This window comes from Dreissena polymorpha, chromosome 10, assembly GCF_020536995.1.
Source record: "Dreissena polymorpha isolate Duluth1 chromosome 10, UMN_Dpol_1.0, whole genome shotgun sequence".
Classification (NCBI taxonomy): domain Eukaryota; kingdom Metazoa; phylum Mollusca; class Bivalvia; order Myida; family Dreissenidae; genus Dreissena; species Dreissena polymorpha.
In genome coordinates, this window is record NC_068364.1 from 87,586,774 (window position 1) to 87,604,724 (window position 17,951).

At 33.7% G+C, this 17,951-nt stretch overlaps 1 protein-coding gene across 1 annotated transcript in view; it reads left to right on the forward strand.

Annotated features, from left to right (window-relative positions):
* Window positions 1-7,884, forward strand: part of LOC127847572 (ras-related protein Rap-2c-like) — a 35,665-nt gene extending 27,781 nt beyond the window's left edge. The window contains exon 3 of the mRNA XM_052379584.1: window positions 7,632-7,884. The gene's annotated coding sequence lies outside the window, so the exon portion shown is untranslated. The remainder of the gene's footprint in view (window positions 1-7,631) is intronic.
* The last annotated feature ends 10,067 nt before the right edge of the window (window positions 7,885-17,951 follow it).

Consider the following 17,951-nt stretch of genomic DNA (forward strand, 5'->3'; position numbering starts at 1 on the left):
CCTTTATACTTAGAAAATTGAAAATTTGGTTAAGTTTTATGTTTTGGTCCACTTTATCCTTAAAGTATCATAGATATTGCTTTCATACTTGGAACACTCGCAAACTGTCATAAGGGTACAGTAAAAAGACAAGTTGCATAACTCTGGTTGTCATTTTTACGGAATTATGGCCCTTTTTTGACTTAGTAACTTTGAATATATGGTTAAATTTTGTGTTTCGATCCACTTTACTTCTAAAGTATCAAGGCTATTGCTTTCAAACTTCAAATACTTTCACGCTATCATGAGGTTACTGTACCTGGCAAGTTGAAATTTACCTTGACCTTTGAATGACCTTGACCTCTCAAGGTAAAATTATTAAATTTTGCTAAAATTGCCATAACTTCTTTATTTATGATTAGATTTGATTGATACTTTGACAAAACTACTCTTACCTGACATACCACAATAGACTCCACCCAAACCATCCCCCATGCCCTCCCCCAACCCCCCCGAATCCCTCTCCCCTATTTTTTTTTTTTTTTTTAAATCATTTCACAAATGACCACCACACCCGCACACTATACCCCCCCCCCCCCACCCCGACCCCCCCCCAATTGTTTTTTTTTAAACGGTTAAAAAACACAAATATTTATTTTATTATTTTATGTTTGAAATACTGTTCAACCATCGCACCCAAAAATCCCCCCCCCCCCAACCCCCTCAAATCCCCCCCTATTTTTTTATTTTTTTTTTATTTCTAAGATCATTTCACAAATGACCACCACACCCTCACACTATACCCCCCCCCCCCCCCCACCCCACCCCTCCAATTTTTTTTTTTTTTTTAAACTGTTAAAAAACACAAATATTTATTTTTATTATTTTATGTTTGAAATACCGTCCAACCATTGCACCCAAGAATCCCCCCCCCCCCAACCCACCCACCCCCAACCCCCCCCCCCCCCCACCCCGATTTTTTTTTTTTTTGCATTCTTTTCCAGCATTTTTGGAAGATAATGAAATAAATGTCCACACCCCACACTATACACCCCTCTTCACTCCACCCCTCCCTCCTTTGTGATTGAAAATGAGAGTCTCTTCACCTTTAAAAAGAAAATAGATGAGCGGTCTGCACCCGCAAGGCGGTGCTCTTGTTTATAGTTTGTCCTCCATTGGGAAAGTACCTTTTACTTTAAAAAGAATGAAAAAAAAATGCTGTACATATGTATGGGGTCATTGTGTAAAGTCTTTGACCGAATTCCATAACTCTGATAAGGAATTTAGCAGAATTATGCCCCTTTTTGTACTTTAAAATTTAAGTTAACTTTTTATGCAATACTCCATATCTCTACATGTGTATGTCGACTACAGATATAGAAAATGGAAATAAAACTATACATATTTGAACATTGGAAATAAGCATTCATTGTCCAAAACCAATTTATATGACCAGCTTTTTATTACGTTTATGTCCCCTTTTGTACTTATAAAATTACGGTTCAGATTTACTAAAGAATTTGTGGGTCAAGTGCCTGGCCTAAATGTAGATGTTTACATTCTCACTTATTATCCCAACTTACATGTACACACAGTGATCATGTCATGACTTTTACAAATACTCATACATTTAGCACACTCATGAGTGTTTTTGAGTCCGTTTTGGTAAGGTCATTCATTTGATGTTAAAGAATTGTTGACAATTAATTTATTATTAATATTTATTTTTTTACTTTCAAGCAATTATTTGTTCATCACAGAATGCTAGGAATAAATGTATAATATTGTGACTTGTATTATACAACATATATCAGGGCTCGAATTTAACTTTTTTTTCTCCTTGCAAAACATTGCGAGCAGCTTTAATACCAACTCGCAAAAACAAAAACTTTCTCGCAAATTTTGCTGGAAACATAATTTAATTTCGTTTTTTTTTATTCAACAGTTATTGTGAGTTAACTTTGCTTTATCTTTTGTATTGTTAAATCCATCTGTGGGCAAAAAGAAACTAGTTATTTTTCGCTTCGACGCCATGTCTGTTCAAGTTCAATGAACAGTACTTGTGAATTAGTTGACTGTTTAACGTTTCGTTGTACCAATACGATCCTCGTATCTGTACTATAAGTATACTAGTCTATATTCAAGCTGCGCGCTTCCGCATATGGGTATGAGGACGTTCTATGACCTATGGTTTAGCGTTCAGGAAGTCGAACGCATTTAGCAATATAACTTTTTTTCACTATTTCTTTACTCGCAAAAAATTACTAGTGGCTTAAAACTTAACTCGCAATCGGTATTTTTCACTCGCATTTTGCGAGTGTGCGAGTGTTAATTTCGAGCCCTGTATATATCAACAATATATTATAGGGTTGTCTTGAAAACATTTAGTGTGTCCTGTTTTTTGTGTTTTTGAACAGTAAAGATGAAGTCTTAATGTTTTTGTGATAGGGTGACAGATAGCCTTAGTTAGGTATGTACACTTGGTGAATTTAGCATGGTGAATCTGTGCAGATAAGCTCATTTATTCATTTGAATCAATTACTGTGAAGATGTTTTGCATTTGCGTGTCTAGTCAAGGCTAACCCAATGAGTCAGGACTTCATCTTGCTTTGGGCGAAAGTTTTCCAGTCTGCCCCAACTGGATTCGTAAGAAAATTAACTAAAACATGACCAATATTATAAAAGTGATAAACTGTTTGAAAGTAAAAAAACTTAACCTTTATTTTAATTTTACAAAAAGCATTGATTCAGATTGTTTGATACTTGTGATTTAAAAGTTGACACAGTTAAATATTTAGTACAAGTTACACAGACTTCTATTGCATTCAAATCTAAATCATGATTAAACATAATGACTTTATACATGTATTTGCATTATTATATTTAAAAATGTTCCTTTTAATTAATATCGCATTTTTGTAGAGATCAAATTATTATTTTATAATATTGTTTATGCTAATTCTGCTGTATCAGAAAATTTAAATTAAAAAATTGAGTCTCAGTGAATGCCTCATTTTAGACTTCTAATTTAATGAATGATTGATTTACAATAAAGTACAATGTCATGTATTTGTACTAATGTATATTTATCAGATTGAAGTACACACTGACTTCCTGTAAAAATTGGTTCATTGTGAGATGGGATTACGCCAGGTTTTTTTATCTGATTTTGGCGAAAGGGCCTGGCCTTTTTTGAGGGGAAAAAAAATAGTGCGAAATGCCGGATTTTTTGGGGAAAAATCACGCGAAGTACCGGATTTTGGGGAAAATAAGGAAAGTCTTAAATAATCAATTCAACATATTTTGCTGTTTTTAAAACAAATTCAAGGCAACAGATAATTTAATTATATTTTCTACACTGGATCAGGTTAACTTAATATTGATTTAAAGTTAAAAAAAAAATGTTTTTTTTTTTTTAGGGGAAAAAAAATGAAGTCTGGGGGAAAATTTACCTGCTGAGGGGGAAAAAAAATCCGAGGGGAAAGGGCCGATTTTCGACGGGTCCCAAAGAAGGAAAAAAAACCTGGATTACGCTGAGATGTTTGTTTATTGCATGAATTCATTTAACTATCTGTCAGTGTTTGACACTAATAATCTGAGTAAGGAGTCCTTGGTAAGGAGTCCAAGGACTCCTAACTTTTGAAATTTAGGAGTCCGTACAGATTTCAAGGAGTCCAACAATTAAGACACTTTTATAGCATATTTTTCGGCCATTAACACATGTAAATCCATAAAATGTTAATTTTTTATTGCATGTTTGCTTTTAGATCAAAGTTGTAAGTGACTGCTGTTCAATATTTGTTATATCACCTTGCAAAATATTTAACGGATTCCAGTAATAGTTAAGTTAATCAATTACATAATCATTGTAAGATTTCACCATATTCTATTTTCTATTATGCATTATGATTGCTTGTTTAACCTCAACATTAGGGTTAAAAACATTATCGGAGCCTTCTGTTTTGTTAGTTGTCATAGTTACTAAATCACAGCGTGAGGGTGTAACAACCCTATATTTCTCATTGCTTTATATATATTTTTTATAATACATGTATTTCCAAAAACGTGGAAATTGGGAAACACAATATAATTCTAATTGTATTGTAATTTCATCATTGGGTTTTTACACCATGAAAACATGTTTAGACAATATTTTGCATGCAAAGCACAATTTCCACGAGGATTACACCCTGTTGCCATCATCAGTCTCTTAAGTAACTTGCCACAATTTAATCGTGTAGGAGTCAACAATTTAATCGTGGAGGAGTACACGGTAGGAACCGATTAGTGTGGTTGGTATGACAATGCCTACAAACTGCAAAAAACAACTGAAATCATTGATTGATACTGACACGGGTCATTCACGCTCAAATGATTCACAGCCGGTCCGATCTTCAGTACCTTGGGGCCATAAAACGTATAATGTGTAAAAAAAATCAGGTCTTGTGATGATCTTTATAGTTATGAAAAACTGTTTGACAAAGCTAATTTACTACAGAAAAAATAATATCAGGGAAAAAAAACCGCGACGATCGTTTCATAGTTTGCATGTTCCCCCTATTACTACACGCACTGACAGTGACAGGGAACCAAAATAAATAACTTCGGATTCTTTTGTTTTTGTCAATGTGTTTAAGCATAATGATTTGTGGCACATGTTTCGGATCCACAAAAGTTATGACATTCAGATCTTCCGAAACAAATAAGGAAATCAACTGATTTTTTTTTAATTCAAAGATAATTTTAAAGGAGTCCGACGGACTCCCCTGACGCATAAACAAGGAGTCCGAGTCCCATTTTAAGGAGTCCCGGACTCCCGTTAGTGTCGAACGCTGTCTGTTAGTATTTCTGAGTTTATGAGGTCCTTTCCGAGCCAGAGGCGACATTATGTGTGGAACGTGAGTGTGCCCTGGCACTGACCTACCTAATTAACTTAGACTCACAAAAGTTGGGACGAATTTTGAATTATAGCTGCAATTTCCAGCTAATTCCTTGTTACTGAAAGTTATTCAATTTTTGTTTGGTCTTGTGTTATGAGGGGAAGCCGGAGTACCCGGAGGAAAACCCACTTGTCCGGTATGGTGACCACCAACCAAACTCACATGCTTCCGGGAAAGGGCATTGAACCACTGCGCAAATAAGTACCTGTATAAAAAATAAAAAAAACTACACAAAAATTAATAGTATAAACTTGGCAAAATATGTATGGTTTTCACATTGGAATGTTAATAAAATTTAATTTACCACATGTCTGAAGTAACCACATTGAGTTGGTGTCACTAACATTATTTTCATTTCCTTACATGTTTAAGGGTGCAGGCAAGCCTGTAATATTTAAACCAAACTGAATATAATGTTAACCATATTGACAATTTAAATTCACAGCAGTGTACATGTATAAAAGGCAATTGCCAATATATTATTGCATTCAGATTTCTGTAAAGCCTGCATATAAACTATGAACATAGTTGGCAGATAAAGTGTTGACTTGAATACCAAGTTAGTCTTAGCTGTAAATTAAGGCTCCCTGCATGCCAAATGTGTGCTAGTTTTTGGTCAGTCAGTTAAAAATAAGTTATAATAATTTTGTATGTTATGGGGAAGTGAGCATTTACAACACAGTGAATCAAAGTTTGACTTTAAAGTTCACATGAGCACCTGATGATATATAGGTATGATGATGATTAAGAAACACTCAAAATTGTCAACTTGCTCTGTGAACATAAAGTTGTTGACCTTATACATATTATAAGTTCATAATTATGAAGCTGCCTTGTTCAAAAAGGATCGTTATGGGTTTTCCCAAGAAAAGTAAAATGAAACTCCTCAGTTATTGTTTAAGGATGAATTTTCATTCATCTAAAATGTCAAAGTTAACATTATCATGTGCGTTTGTAAAATCTGAAACAAATATCTCATGATCTTTTGTATAAAAGAGTTAAAATCTAAACATGTTATGATCAAGTGGGATGATTGGATTATATTACAGACAAATATAGCCCTTTCTCCATCAGAAGCAAAGTGAAAATGGCTTTTGCAACCAGCATAAACTGAGAACAGCCTGCGAGTATATCGAAGTCTTTTCAGGTTTTATGCTGTTTGCTGCTCATCAGTATCTAAGGGTTGGAAATGAAGCCTTTAAATTAAAACTTGAAGCTAATAAAAAAGATCTTTAATTAAATTTCACTTTTTAAGTGACTTCAAATGTGCAAAATACGTATCTATGTGGTTAAGGGATTGTGCATATTTCACAAACTTTTCTTTTAAGAATGTGTTCTTAATTTCTTTTAAAGTTTCCCTAGTGTGGAAAATGCATAGGGTTTAGTGTGGATTAATAATATATGATCGAAATTCAGCAGTTTTCCATTGAACCCTTAACATCTAAATTCTTACTTTCCTGTTGGGTTCTATTTTTTCAAGTGTATCAATGACTATAAGAAGTCATGAACTTTTCTTAAGAATGTGTTCTTAATTTCTTTTAGGGTTTCCCTAGTATGGAAAATACATAGAGTTTAGAGTGGAGCAATAATACCTGATAGAAACAAAAGCAGTTTTTCATTTAACCCATTACATCTACAGTAAATTATTAGTTTCCTGTTTGTTTTTATTTTTTCAAGGGTATCAATGAGTTGCCTATAAGAAGATGAGTAGTTCCAACATAAAGTAAGGGAAATGTACTGAGCAATTTACATATAAACGGTTAAGAAACTTTTAAAGCCTTTCCTAAAAATGAAAACTACATAGACTTTGTTCAAAGCTAGTTATTTCTAGATTGAGTTTTAAACTGAGAACTTTTGTACCATGACATTCATGTTATAAGAAGTAGTTTAACATATATCACCAGGGCCCTCAATCTGTCAAATTCACGGCCGAAATTCGACCACATTCCCCCACCTGAAAAGTATACTTTTTTCCCCTTTTGGTGGGAAAAATTCCCCCTAAAAAAAAAAAAAAAAATTATGTTTTTTAATAGATAGATGTGTCTCATGATTATTATATCTCAATTCTATTTTAATTTAATCTCGTCAAACAAACTTAATTATGAAAAAAGCAATGAATATAGTGCAAACATGTACAAATGTAATAATTAGAGAGTAAGTAAAAATTTCCCCAAAAAGGGGAATGCCGCGAAAATTCCTCCTGCTATGGGTAGTGACCTGCTTTCCCTAAAATGGATTGAGGGCCCTGATCACAATTGCATTTTATTATAATGTACATGTACTTGTACTATTATATTAATATATAACCAAATAAGAAGTATTAGCTGTAGTATTAACAATTGTATGTTTTGAATGCTAAGAATATCACAAGTTAATCGGTACCTGACACGCTTTAAACATTAAGAACTTGTACTACAATGTGAAGAAAACATCCACATTAAAGTTCAAATATGTTCAGAACTATTATTAATGAGCTTCGCCAGGGAAAACATGGCTTACTGCCTGCGCATAAAAAGCCGTCTCAAATTAGCCTGTACAGTCTGCACAGGCGAATCAGAGACAACACTTTTGTCCGAAACTGGATTTTGAATATGAAGATACTTTCTCTAAACAAACAATTCATAAACTATAAAAGCTGAAAGTGTCGTCCCTCATTTACATGTGCCCAGTTTTTCTAGTGTGAGGCTAAAATGTTTTTTTTTCTGCTTTCAGACTGTGTTTGGACCATGTTTGTGTCGCCATCAACCACTGAACGCTATCGTAGGAGGATGCTCCATCCTTTCTTTATGGATCTTTGTGCCAAAACAGTGGACCTGCATATTGACAAGACCCAGACATTCATAGCTTAATAGTTATTTATTCTAATTCCTGGTTCTTTATTCATAATGCTCCACAGGGTGATCATAAAGTGAAACATTCAAAACTAATTTTCTATGGTAAATCCTCAGATTTGTGTTTACAAAATAGTAACATGTGCAACCTTTGAGCAATATGTACTATTTTAAGGCTCGTTATTGTAAAAAAGCAAGAGACTCTTCAATTTTTGAATTACAGTACAAATTGCTTATTTTTATTAGGTGTGTGAATATGGATTTAGTGAATGAACATGAATTTGAGCATTTAACAAGGGAAGTAATCCAGTACAAAATTGGGGATGAAACTGAATAGGATTTTAACCCCTTGCTTTTGCTTTTTTTTGTAGTTCATTGTACTGAAATTCATGTTATGAAACGTATTGTCTTCAGTGAAAAATTCTTTACTGTAGTTAACATTTTTTGATACAGAAACATATTTTGTAATAAATTCAACAAATAAAGAATGTGCAATTATTACAGTAAATTACATATACCTGGTATAATCATTGAAATATTATTCTAGTTTTGTGCAGACTGTATTTGAACAGCTTGTTGTAGAAGTCATGTTAACACATTTTTGTTTGATCATTCCTAGCACGTTTACCATAATTCACATAAATTTGTATGGCTGATGTGCATAATTTATTATCAGAATAAACTTTAAATGGTTTGTATTTGTCCACAAAATACGCATTTAATCCAGTTAGTGTTTCCAATCACCAAAATCACCCTTGCCCAAAGCTCACTTAGCATAACGTTAAATATATTGAATTAATGTGCGATATGTGACACTTTATAGTAATGTAAGATAGATAACCTTGCTGTTGCAAGTGGCTTAATAGCAATTAAATACTGTACCAGTACTTGTATTTCTAATTGGCTACAAGGACTAAATGAAAACAGAAATATAAGAATAAACATGTGCCTACTGTTAGACAGTCACATAACTGAATGGTTTACTTTGTACACTTCAAAACTATTGTCATGGTCACAATATACTGCGGTTTCATTACAGATGTTTACCTGCAAACTATTGCATGACAATCCTTATTAACTGGTAAATTTGAATTTTGTATTTTTAGCTCGGCTGTTTTCGGAGAAAACCCAAGTTTTGTCATAGCCAGCTCGTCGTCCGACGTCCGCGTCGTGCTATAACATTTTTGTTACATTTTGTTAAGGTTTTGAACATTGGCTCTTATATCAAAGTGCTTCAACCTACAACTTTGAAACTTCACATGTAGCTGCACCTTGATGAGTTCTACATGCCACACCCATTTTTGGGTCACTAGGTCAAAGGTCAAGGTCACTGTGACCTCTAAAAAAAAAAAAATCTGACAAGCTTCCATTTATTAAAAACTGCACCCGCAGCTGAGCATGGCACCTGTTATGTGGTGCTCTTGTTTATATGAGCTTCCACATGCGAAAATGGTTCTTATGCATATACCAGAATATCTCAAGACCAGCCTGCGCATCCACTCAGCATGGTCAGGAGCTATGCTGTCTGCTTTTGACTTTATAGAGAACAGGTTGCTCCTGACTGGGCTGCTCAGGCTTGTTTTGGGCTACGCTGGTTGCATATGGTATAAGAACCATTTTCGCATAACCCAGAAATGAATTTCGACAATAATTCTTAGACATGACATACACTTTCGAACAGTTATTCAACCATGTGCTTAATTTGTGGTATTGCATATAGCTTCTCTAAAATAGAGAATGCTTGGTCTCTATCTAGTTCATAATAAAGAACTCCAAAGAACAAAAACTATTATTAATTTTATACACAGCAGTCAAACTGCAAATACTTTTAATTTATTTAAATGAAACTTACATTTTTGGGGGAGGGAAGGAGAAGGGGGCTTATAAACTTAACAAATTGAGATGCGTTTATAAATAATGTACTTACAGCTTTTTTCTGTAAAGACATTGTAAAGATTTATTATTTTGTATGATCCTTTTTGTTAATACTGTTGATAGTTATATACAGCATTTCGTTTTGAGCCAGTTTTTAACATTTTCTATACACAGAACTCCACTTATGACTGAGCACTTACAAACTTTGTGATAAAATGAGAGATTTTCAAGAAACTCTATTATAATTTTTAAAGTGTAATCATAAATTAAAGCACACATATTTTAATAGTTTTCACTAGTTAGATTGAAATGCTCTAAACACAACGAACAAATACAGAGCTTTAATATAAAGTTTTAACAATATCCTTTACACCCTTAATGGACACTACTTGGTCTTCTGTCAGTTTATTTTTAAGAGAGTTACTGCCCTTTCACGATTTTTCCTTTGCATCTTTGATCTTTGCCTCTTAACCCTTTACCACTTAAATAAGTATTTACAAGAATTTGTAGTCCCTTATAAAGTTAATTTTAATAAAAGGCCTTTATTACTAGATCCAAGTTTTAAAGATTTCAGTTCCAACCCACAGATACTGATTAGCAGCAAACAGCATGAGAACTTAACAGACTGCGAGTAACTGACGCAGCCAGTTCTGGTTTTATGCGGTTTGCACATAGCCATTTTCACTTTGCTTCTAAGTGGGAAGGGGTTAAGATTAGAGCTGTAACGATTCGGTTCGATGCATCAAAACACCGGTTCAACGCCGCCGATTCGATTTCGATACCAATACGGCCAATTTCGATTCGATTCACTGCAATCCCGATTGATCCGCATTTTAAACTTTACTTTCCAAATCCGTCGTCTAAACGTTCTTGTCATTTGTAATACGTCTTGTGATTGGTCAATAGCCAATATGGCATCCAATGAATAAATGAATAACATGCTGAGCATTACATCAGCCAGTAAAATGGCTTCTTCAACCACACCGAAAGACGCACCGTCAAAATTAAAATCAAAAGTATGTGAACATTTCGAGTTTCGCGAAGGTTCTGATGCAAAAGCAACTTGCAAAACGTGTTTTGTTGACGTACGTTACCCATATGGTTTGTTTACTAAACTGTGTGCATTCTTTTAAGAAGTCAACTGGAAGTTGTTTATATACTTACTGTTGTTTATATACTGTTGTTTTTTGTGGGTTTTTTCTGTTAAACACATGTGATAAATGGTGCATTTTATGTTATTTAAGAATAACTCAATAGGAAGTTTTGTTCCATAAATGTGTTACTTATAAAACAATGTTGCGTTTTAAATTGTATTTAAAAAATTAAACACTTTAAATGTACACCATAATAAGTTAATAACAAATACCAAACATATTAATTCATGCTCTGGACAAACCAAATATGAAATAGTTAGCAAAATAAGCAGCAAATAGTTTAAGTTGAATCAAATCGAAAATAATCGAATCGGACCATTTCGAATCGAAATCGAATCGAATCGAATGATGAGTGAATTGTTTTTAAGCTCTAGTTAAGATCCACATTGTATAACACGTTATATGCAGCCTAACACTGGGCTGGACTTGCTTATATTTTCAAGTTGTTCTGCTCCAATAATTGTTCAGGCAAAACTTCCTCTAATAGACATTTGTGATCTTAATTTTGATTAAACTTTACATGCAGTATCACTACAAGAGACATAATTGGCCCATGTATAGACAAAGCATATATCATCGGGAGCATCCATTAGTTACACTGATATATTCCTGTGAATCGTTTTTATCATAAACAGGAAAACTGTGTATTGAATGAAGTTAAATTTTACATAAGGACTATTAAATAAGTAATTCAATAAATTTCAATGTTTATTGAAAGTTTAATATTTTATCACAAAAAGTGCTTAAGTGTTTGGTTCTTAAGTTTTGTTCTGTGTGACTTGCAATAATGTAAATATAAGTGTGAATATACATAGAGTGATTACATGTAGGAGATGCATGCACATATATAGGGTAATTTAATAGCTTAAGATGTTGCACAATTGTTAAATTATTTGTTTCAAACTTTACATCTTTTCATAATACATTCTATGGTGAAAAATTATGTATTAACATTGGTGCAAGATATACAATTTTTTACAAGTGTTGTGTAATCTTAAATATGACCATTTTCTGTAACTTAACATGTCAAGCCTGCAAGTTATTTCCATACATACAGTAACCAGTAGTTTTAAATGATTGTACATGTTCTTAATAAAGTGACTACAAATTCACATTGTCCATTTTGAGCTCGACTATTATATATGAAATATATATAGTGGAGCTATCCTACTCACCTCGTTCCTATTAGCCTGCAAATGTTAAAGCTTGCGTACCACCCCAAATATTTCCTATGTCCTTTGACATATTGCTTTTATATGTTGCATACTTCTTTACCAACATGACCCCAATCTATAAACAAGAGCAGACAACTGTATCAAGCATTTTAACAGAATTATGGCCCCTTTTATACTTAAAATATGCATATTATTGATAAATCTATGTTAAAGTTTGTGTACCACCTCAAATATTTCCTATGTCCTTTGACATATTGCTTTCATATTTTGCATACTTCTTTACCAACATGGTCCCTCTAAACAAGAGCAGACAACTGTATCAAGCATTTTGACAGAATTGTGGCCCCTTTTATACTTAGATAATTGAACCTTTTGCTTAAATTGCCATTACTTCTTTATTTATGATCACATTTGATTCATACTTTGACAAAACAACACTTACCTGACATACCACAATGCACTCCACCCTAACCATCCCCCATGCCCCACCCCAGAATCCCCCCCCCCCAATAAAAAAAAAACAAAAAAAAATTCACTTATTTTGAAAGATCATCTATTAAATGACCACACACCCACATTATACCTCCCCCCCCCCCCTCTCCATTATGGCTTACGTTATACTGTCAAGCACTCGAATAGTCGAGCGCGCTGTCCTCTGACAGGTCTTGTTAGCTCACCTGAGCACAAGGTACTGATTGTGAGAAATTGTGGTCACAGTGTGTCAGACATCTGTCACCAAGTGAAGTTTGTTGTCACATTTTAGTAGGTTACATTTTTAATCCAATCTTTATGACACTGGCTTATAATGTTTATCTTGAAAATAACAAGGACAAGTTTGAATCTGGGTCACATGCGTACAAAAAAATGGGTCACCAGGTAAAATCTTACAAAAACCTGGAAAAATGGGTCACCAGGTAAAATCTAACAAAAACCTGGAAAAATGGGTCACCAGGTTAAATCTTACACACACCTGGTTATGACTCTGGAGTCCACATGTATTACCCATCTTGAACAAACTTGGTCAGAATGATTTTCTTGATGATATCAAGGCTGAGTATCAATATTGTACATGTGCATATACAAATCTATTTCACTAGGTAAAGTTTTGATAATTGGTTTACCTCAACCTCAAGTTAGCGTTTCAGGCCCTCAAGTTACTGGAAGTTACTTCATCACAGTGCCCTTTTGTAACTGGTCTGAAGCAATTATATTTGTATGATTTGTTTAGATGTTTTGCATACATGCGAAATGTTTGGTGAAAAAAAGATTTGTGCGTGTATATAAGCAAAAATCTTGCATTGGTGTTCAAGTGTGTTTTTTACATGTTTTTGCACTGGTGCAAAAGTACAATCATGTTTCATGTATGTTTGCAATTTTGAACACATGTGAGTGTATATGGTTTACATTCCCATTTAACAAATTAGCTGAATATAATTATAACCTGTTAACAACTTAAACTAAAGGTGTTGTATTACAAGTAAATGCAAATGAAAATATGTTTGCCATGTACATAAATGCTATGAAAATAGTGTTATGTATTCCTCTACTGATGTTTAAGATTAAGTTCATGATATGTTATCATCAGTGAATTAAATTGCAAGATTTGTTTGTTAAGCACTTATAGACAATCCTATAAAACATGAGTGTAAGAAATTAATTAGTACAGCTAAGGTTTATGAAGAGAAAGGCACTTTTCAGAAGTTACTATACACTAAAGTCTGCACTATCTGCTCTAGAAATGTTTGATTCTTCTTGCTTAGAATCTGATATATACATGGCTATTTCAATGTCTAGGACCTCAATAACTGAAATATTTTGGAAATGCTTTGCTAACATTTTTGTTGAGCACCATTGCATACAGCTTGATATGACAGTCACGATGGTTAAATTCATCTTCTTTGTCATATTAAATTGACTGTAAAACATTTCATTATGTTTGATGTTTTTATATCATATATTGCCAGCAATATTTGGTTACTTATCAGGATTATCTTAAGCATATTTGTTTTGTTAATTATGATATTTCTAAATATATTGCATATTCTAAACATATAAATTTATAGAATAATGTATACATCAATTTATTTACAATTTAAAGGAAATAAAATCAGAGGCCATTTGTCATTCTGTTTTCAAAAGTCACTTATTGCTGTTGTCTGGGTAAGACATTTAAATACATATGAACCGTGCTCTGTGAAAAGGCGTTTTTTGCATGTGTAAAAAGTGTTGTACCAGATTAGCCTGTGCAGTCGGCACATGCTAATCAGGGATGACACTTTCCGTTTAACTTGATTTTTGCTAAGAAGAGACTTTCTTTAAACGAAAAATATCTTTAAAACGGAAAGTGTCGTCCCTGATAAGCATGGGATGACACTATGCACATGCATTAAACCCCTTTTTCACAGAGCAGAGCCCATATTCCTATGGTGTAATTTCTCTACGGCTTTCATTGTACAATTTAACAGTGCAGCATCTGCATTATAAATAGCTAGGAGCATGCAAGGGCCTTTTATAGGCACCTTCACCCAAGAAAAAGGCCAGCCCTTTCCCCAAAGATAATTTCTTTAAAATGATGTTATTTTCGCCATATTTCAAGCTTTGGGAAATATTTTCCCCTTTCTCAGTTTTTTCCATAATGTTTTACCCAAAGTGTAAGGCCAGGCCCTTTCCCCAATTCAAGGAAAAAGCCCTGGACTGCTGTCTCAAATTATATGAGCCATGCTGTGGGAAACCAGGACTTAAAGCATTTTATGACATTTTACACACATGCATTAAGCTGTGTTCCAAGAGTGAGGCATATATTTCTATGGATGTTAAATTTAGTTATGGTTAAGTGTTGGAACACACAAATTATTTAGTCATCGATTCTACATTTGTTACATGTGAAATTGATGAAGTACTTCTGTTTGCAATTACTCCGATTCAACTGTTTTCAACTTGCCATTAAAATCAATGGATCTCCAGGATTCATGTGTTTTCTGTCCTAGGTGTTGAGATAATCAAATGCTAATACTAAGGCATTCAAGTTCAACCAATTTACAAATCCTTTTTGTGTTTGTCTGTTTTAAAAAATACACATTTTTTTCAGCAACAATTTCCTGTAAAATGTATTAACTAGTCTACTGCATGGTATATAAATGTTATCAAAGTACTCAGATATGTCTTCCAATACTTGTAATTGAAATCTTATCAGAACTGATATATTAACATACCTTAAATGTGTTTGTTTGTTGTGTTAAGATCTCTAATTGAGAAAGGTTTTATTAAATACAATTTACTTTGTATTTTGTCTAGTTAGTTTTTTACAATTTTTAAAATGTATTTGGTGGTATGGATTTACCATAGCCTCTGATTATAGCAACAGTCTCGACATCAATTTTGATGCGTATTTTTTTCAAGTCATTTTCATGTATTATTTGTATTTTATAAATGTTGATAGTTAATCTACATGTATGCCTTACCATGATTGATACATCTGGTTATACTGTGTTACCTTTGTGGTATTGTATTTATGAAACGCTTATTTGTTGTATTCAACATGTATTTGGTACATTTAATAAGCACTTGATTGTCTTGAGGTATTGTTTTCAGTATTCAATTGATGTCTAATATCTAGAATCATGGACTAAATCTTATCATTTTGAATTTGAAAATTTCCGAATCATCCCATCCTAGCAATTATCTATAATTTCTGAATTTTTTCCCTTGTCCTTACACATTTTAAAAATTCCTTTAGAGTGCTTTGTGTACAGAGTGTGTTTGGATGTTGTAATTGCCCGTATCCGTTAATGCCTTACGTGTATAACTATTTCTTTCAGTAATCACCAGAATTATAGGCTAGTAGGTTGTTCTGTGGGTATTCTTTGTCATATTATATAAATTTGTAATTTACCAATTTATTGTAATATTTTTGTATTTCAGTTGTATAACATTATAGAATAAAATCTTTCAAACTTTAGAAGTCTGTTTCATTTCGGTTTGCAAGTTGTCAGTCATGTTTACAACTTATTTGACATTCATTGATTACACCGGGTGTTTAGGATACTTTTAGAACGGACGGCACTTCGATAACAGAGAACAACAAAAGCCACGCGCGAACGATGAGTTCTTCAGCTTTGTGCTTTTATGTTCTGTTCTTTGGATTTTTTAGAAACGGAACATTATTGGGTCGATTAATGGCATAGCACTTTGTTTGCGAAGAAAGAAAAACGGTTGATGATATGAAAAAACGATACAATTCCATCGAAAATCAGCATGAACTGGAGTATCAGTACTTATTTTTAAAAAAATACAGAAATAAATCAACAACGAGTTTTAGTTTACTATTCGAATGAAAAGATACATATGTATATTGATGTAATAACATGTTAAATTTGTCGTATACGGACGCATTTGAGGAAATTCAAATGTTAAAAGAGTCGGATGCCACATTTTCATGGGCACTTCTTTAGTCATCATCTCGGTGACAATGGCACATCTGTTCCCGATTACCCGACACTTTTTTAAGACAACAAACTATTTTTTTATGAACCAGAAATAAGCACGATTTTTTATGGCATATTCAATGAAGACACCCCAACTTTGAGATTAAATAAGGACCATTTTAGCGTGAAGTTTCATTTTATTAGCCGGATTTTTTTCGAAAAAATCTCGGCTTATAGATTGATGTTGTCGGGCGGGCGGGGGGGCGGGCGGGGGGGGCGGGCGGGCGGCGTGCTCGAAAATGTTAAAGTTCTTATTTCATGGTATAACTTTGGTATGCTTGGACCTAGAGTCTTCAAACTTGACATGAAGGTTGGCCAGGATTAACAGATGACCACTGGTCATTTCAAGGTCATTCATTTGAAGGTCAAGGTCACTGTGACCTTCAATATAAAAAATGTTAAAGTTGTTATAACTTTGGTATGCTTGGACCTAGAGTCTTGAAACTTGACATGAAGGTTGGCCATAACTAGTTAGTAACCACTGGTCATTTCAAGGTCATTCATTTGAAGGTCAAGGTCACTGTGACCTTGAATGTAAAAATGTTAAAGTTCTTATTTCATGGTATAACTTTGGTATGCTTGGACCTAGAGTCTTCAAACTTGACATGAAGGTTGGCCAGGATTAACAGATGACCACTGGTCATTTCAAGGTCATTCATTTGAAGGTGAAGGTCACTGTGACCTTCAATATAAAAATGTTAAAGTTGTTATAACTTTGGTATGCTTGGACCTAGAGTCTTGAAACTTGACATGAAGGTTGGCCAGAACTAGTAAGTAACCACTGGACATTTCAAGGTCATTCATTTGAAGGTCAAGGTCACTGTGACCTTGAATGTAAAAATGTTAAAGTTGTTATAACTTTGGTATGCTTGGACCTAGAGTCTTGAAACTTGACATGAAGGTTGGCCAGAACTAGTAAGTAACCACTGGACATTTCAAGGTCATTCATTTGAAGGTCAAGGTCACTGTGACCTTGAATGTAAAAATGTTAAAGTTGTTATAACTTTGGTATGCTTGGACCTAGAGTCTTGAAACTTGACATGAAGGTTGGCCAGAACTAGTAAGTAACCACTGGACATTTCAAGGTCATTCATTTGAAGGTCAAGGTCACTGTGACCTTGAATGTAAAAATGTTAAAGTTCTTATTTCATGTTATAACTTTGGTATTCTTGTACCTAGAGTCTTCAAACTTGAAATAAAGATTGGCCAGTACTAGAAGATGACCACTGGTCATTTCAATGTCATTCATTTGAAGGTCAAGGTCACTGTGACCTTAAATGTTAAAATGTTAAAATTGTTATAACTTTGGTATGCTTGGACATAGAGTCTTCAAACTTGACATGAAGGTTTGCAAGCACACTTAGATGACCACTGGTCATTTCAAGGTCATTCATTCTCATGTATATGCATGCATTCAAAACATAACACAAGGTTTGCTCATGCCTTGAAAAGTACTTACATTTCATTTTGACCTTTGAACAATATTTCAGTAATTTAAGTATTGCATTGACAA